At 48.8% G+C, this 5,345-nt stretch overlaps 1 protein-coding gene across 1 annotated transcript in view; it reads left to right on the top strand.

The window, feature by feature from the left end:
• The first annotated feature begins 1,587 nt into the window (after positions 1-1,587).
• acta2 (actin alpha 2, smooth muscle) overlaps positions 1,588-5,345 on the top strand; it is an 8,527-nt gene continuing 4,769 nt past the window's right edge. The window contains exon 1 of the mRNA XM_080021831.1: positions 1,588-1,700. The gene's annotated coding sequence lies outside the window, so the exon portion shown is untranslated. The remainder of the gene's footprint in view (positions 1,701-5,345) is intronic.

Raw genomic sequence — 5,345 nt, forward strand, 5'->3', positions numbered from 1 at the left:
ATTGTTTGTGGCGGTCCAGCTAGACTTCAAAATGTATATGAGCACTGAGCTGGTCCCACCACTTGGGTGGGTCAAGTGGTTTATGCAGAGGTCATGACGGTGTAGGTGGGCCCTGAGCCACTCATTAAACTAATGGCACACACACACACACACACACACACACACACACACACACACACACACACACACACACACACACACACACACACACACACACACACACACACACACACACACACACACACACACACACACAACCACATCTCAACTTTCTGCTGACCCCTTTGATGCCTTGCAACTTCGCCCTAAGAGAGTTATGGCATTAACAGTGCTTCATGTCCACTCCGCCCTCCACCCCTCTCTCTCCCTCCCCCAAAACAGCTTCAGTGAGAGCCATACGGGTGAGGCCTTGCATTTAAATAACATTTGCAGTTGAAAATTGGCATTCAATTGGGGGCTTATTTATTAGAAGGGTAAATGCTACACATGTTGAAGTCGAGAAACATGTGTTGTGACGGCATACATTGTTGTAGATTACGGGACAGGCACGCACACACACACACACACACATATACACACACTCGACACAAACACAGTCATATCAAGGAACAGTGGGGAGGTGGTAAAGTGTCCTGTCAACACATGCACAACTGACCAAGACCTCGAGTGCTGCTTCGCAGACAGACACAGCAGTCACACCCATGCTCACACACACACACACACACACACACACCCAGCAGTATTCCAAAGGTTTGAGCGGCTCAAGAGGTGGTTTTGAAAGCCGGACACCGAGAGTTACACGGACAGTTACAGCACACGCCTTGTGGCATAGAACCAGCACTTTTGGCCACAGAGTTAACGTCCCCAGTACACACAGTTTGAACGGTCAGAATCGGACGGCCAAGGCGTTAGAGAACAGCGGAACTGATATCCTAGTCCCTGACCCAACGCGACCACATGAGCACACGTCAAACCGGGGATGTTCGCACACGTCTCACCTCCGCACTGGGGAGCGCTGCACAATGTCGAACAGATTTGTGGCATGTGTGTGTTTTTGGATATTCATTTTAGTCCAGCCAGTGACCCATGTAACATGCAACGTGATGTGTGTGTGTGTGTGTGTGTGTGGGTGTGTGTGTGCGTGCGTTCATGTCGGTGTATATTTGTGTCTCTCTGCTAGTGTGCAAATCATGTGAACGTGCATTCTGTGTCTACCCAATAAAATAAAAAATAAAATACACAAGATTGGAGAGCTTTATTAAAGGTCTTTTGTGTGTGCATGTGTGAGTTTCTGCATGTGTATTTTTCTCTCTCTCTCGCTCTCGCTCTCTCTCTCTCCCCCCTCCCTGCCTTTCACAGAAAAACGATGCTGGACCCTGGAATGTAGTGAATGATGGGAGAGAGCTCGCGCTGGATGGGAGAGGCGGCTCACGCCATTGGCTGCTTCCCCCGGGGCCTGCCCTAAAAGGAAGCGAGCCGGGGAACGGTGGAAGGAGGAAGGAAAGAGCGCGGGGAGCCCGGTCCATGTTTGGGATGGAGGTGGGGATCGACGGCGAGCCGGAGGGACGGGGCAGGGCGGGGGGCGGAGGGGTGGCTGGGGGTTGATAAACTGTGTGATGAGGAGACCGGGGTCACTTCAGTCCCGCAGCTCACGGCTAAAGCCCCCTGTCCCCACTCCCACCAGGCCCAGCACTGCCAAGGTAAGGCACCCGGTCTTCTCCTCCTCCTCCTCTAGATTCTTCTCTCAACTGTATTTCACCTGCAAAAGCTGCTAGATTTCAATGATTATATTCTTGCGGCTCATTGTGAGGGTGTGGAGCTAATGGGAGACCCGGCGCTACGGGTGTTAAAAACATGCCCGCGAAGCTGAGAGTGGTGACAGCTTTCTTTGAAAGATTATGTCATGTTCAACTGATGCGCGTGTGCCTGGGCCAGCCTACGTGTCGAATGCCACTTCTGCTTTTTTTTGTTGCAAAGAAAAGGGCATTTATGTGCAATTCTTACTGAGGGCGTTTGACTTCAACGAAGAGGTCTCGAACCCGCTGCAGCCGTTACAGGCGCGGGGGTGGGGTGGGGGGGGGGGGGGGGGCTGAAGGGTTTGACGTTCCGCTAGATGACGGAGCAGATAGGCGTAGTCGCTAATCCAGGAAGCTGTCAGTGAGGCAAGATGTTAATCCAACAAGCTGTCAGAAACTCTTGTGGGTTCAGAGAGAGCGTGTGTGTGTGTGTGTGTGTGTGTGTGTGTGTGTGTGTGTGTGGGTGTGCCTGTGCGTGGGTGTGCGTGGGTGTGTGTGTGTGTGTGTGTGTGTGTGTGTGTGTGCGTGTGTTACAGTGAGCGCTTCCAAGCCTTCAGTGTCCTGCAATAACCTTGTATATCCACCAAGAAATGATTTGTAATGAATTAAAAATATTTCATCATTTGCTGATAGTTTAAAGCCGGAGTGTCTTCCAGCTGTGCAAGTGTTTTCCCCAGCCAGCATCGTTCAGGGAAATCCTATTCCTCCTATTCCTTTCGTTCTAGTGTCTACACACTTGGCTGCACAAGTGCCTGAAAAAGCGGCCGATTCTCCAATTTGCAAATGTATTATTATACTTGTTCTTTTTTATATTTGGTTAAAATACAGTTCATTGCTGGTGGCTTGCGATTGGCCCACGGCCCAAAGTTGTTGAATAGACACAAGACACAAGCTATAAGACAGCAAAAATCGAGTTTTGTGGAATTCTGAATGTTCTGTGAACTCTTCGCGAATTTCGCTCACGATAACAACCATCCATAGGTGTGGATAGTATCTAGAGGCGCCAGACCAACGGCGACGTGAAGGCATGAGTCGAGACAAGCCGAGATTTCCAGTTCGAATCTAATCCATTCGTTTTGAGATGAGGCGGTACAGTATGTGCAGAGTAAATAATAGATGCACATTCAAGTGTACGCACGCACGCACGCACAGACGCACGCACACACACACACACACACACACACACACACACACACACACACACACACACACACACACACACACACACACACACACACACACACACACACACACACACACACACACCCGGAGCTGCCAAGTCAGTCATGCAGGCCTCTATTGGCAGAAATCAGAGAAACATTTGATTCCCACCATTTATGACTAAATATGGTGCTCATGCATCCAGCTTCTCGTTCTCCCCTCTCCTCCGCACCCCTCCTCTCCTCCCTCGTTTCCCTCTTCTGTAAATGTTTGGCCAGGGTAAGGTCACCACGGAGGGAATGGAGCGGAGAGAGAGAGAGAGAGAGAGAGAGAGAGAGAGAGCGAGCGAGCGCGCGCGCGAGAGAGAGAGACGGAGGAGGAAAAACACGGGGAGGTGGACGGGTAGAAAGGTGCGTTAGGATGTACGAAAAAAGAGCCCGAGGAGCAGGGATGGCTTTCCAGGGGGGGAAGAGTAGAAGAGAAGGATGGAAAAGAGGTCCGCATCTGTACACAGAAAACAGGGGAGTGAAGGGAGGAGGGGTGCGGGGGTGGGGGGCGGTGGGGGAGACCATACCAGACCAAAGACAGCCATGACTCCACACCATGTCCTAATTAGGAAGTTTTCCCAGAGTGCCACGACCATTGATTAAAGGACGGTACTACACACACTAAAAAGGGCAGGGCAGGAGGAGGAGGAGGAGGAGGAGGAGGACGGATGATAATCCAGGCAAACCATGCCCCGGGGAATATGAACAAGTTTAATTTGGAGTTTAATTTCCTTATCCTCTCGGCTGGTTTTAGATTTCTATTCCTCGGGGGGCAGTACCAGCCCCACTGCGTTTCCAGTCGGGGTTTGAGTCCCAGCGATTCGCGGTGGGTTCGCGGATTCGACTCTTGTCACGCACTTTAAACTGCCCTCGCATAAACGCGATTGCCTTCACTAAATGAGATTATAGCTCGGCAGAATTTTTTGTATGCATATAAACGATACACATACAATATTTATAAATATATGGACATGGATAAAAAAAAAAGTATGACTATTTTGTGTTTATTCGAACAGATATAAGCATTGAACTGACATATTCTGACAGTTGTGATGCGTGTAGCCTACATATTTGTAGGCAAATAAATCAAAATAAATGCATTTTACCTAAATTGTGAGTGTACTCCCGAAGCGAATTGTAATTCAGATAATGTGATTCATGGCGTCCTCTCTGTGTCTACCTCTCTGGCGGTTTCCCCCTGGATCTCTTTCGATTGTGTACGATTGTGTCTTGATACTGACTTTACGAAAGGGCTTTTTCTTCGTAGTTATGTCAGCTTGACGAGGCACTCTACCCAAGAGGAAATGTCGCTGGGTGAGATCACTGAAAAACTAGGATTGAGATTCTCAAATCACACACGCGTGCGCACACACACACACGCACAATGACTCCAAACCACACCCGTGGTGGAATCATATCTTGCCTTATATGACTCTGGCTGCAGGGGACATGTTGACAGTGGCAGAATATTCATATGTTGTAATCCTTTAATAGGAGTGGACGGCAGCGCGCCGCCAGCTGGGCGGGGCTTTGGGGCTGCCAGGGGAAATGCAAACCGCTGATAGGTGTGACCGCCACTCAGTCAAGGCTCAAAATAGACGCTGAGGAAAGGCCGGGGCTCTCCACATAGGAGTACCGGGTCCCAATTTGCACCAAATGTTTTCTTTTCTGGAGAAAAATGTACAATTATGCATTGGTATATAATTTGGAGTTTGCTCTTTTTTAATACAGACTAAACTCCAATTTGCACAATTTTCCTTTTTACTTTGCATAAACCCATTAATTCAATGTTGGCATTGAAACTTTTTTCTTAGTAATTATGTCTATATTGGGATTTTGTCAACAGGAAAGGTGTCCAATACGTCCAATAAGTCCGATGGGTTTTCTCGGCGATGCAATAACACAATCGGCTTGTGATCCGGTCTGGAAATAATACAGATCTCAGTTATCTCGTATTTGAACTCAGGGTTTTTTTCTTTGAAATGTTGAAGGTTTCCATTTCAGTGTCAATACGGGTGAGCGGAGGCTCAATGAAATCCCCGCTTACTCATCCATATAGCGGCCACCGAGGCCGCTTGCTCATTGGCCTATATTCTATTGCGGAGCCGGCCGAGGCTTACTCAGAAACTTGTTTTCGAATGCAATCTGTTCCACTGCCTGCTCTGATATACGCTGGGGTTGTTGTTCATCATACGTAGAAGAGAGCGTTGGGCCGCAACTGATTTCTTGGAACAGCCGAGCGAGCTCTTTCTGCGGTGATGTCTCAATTTCCTGTTCCATTTTCTGCAAAAATGTCCTTGGGTTGTAATGAGCGGATATTCTCAGGCGTTCTCGAGAAAGG

The sequence above is a fragment of the Zeus faber genome, assembly GCF_960531495.2.
Source record: "Zeus faber genome assembly, chromosome: 20".
NCBI classification, from domain to species: Eukaryota; Metazoa; Chordata; class Actinopteri; order Zeiformes; family Zeidae; genus Zeus; species Zeus faber.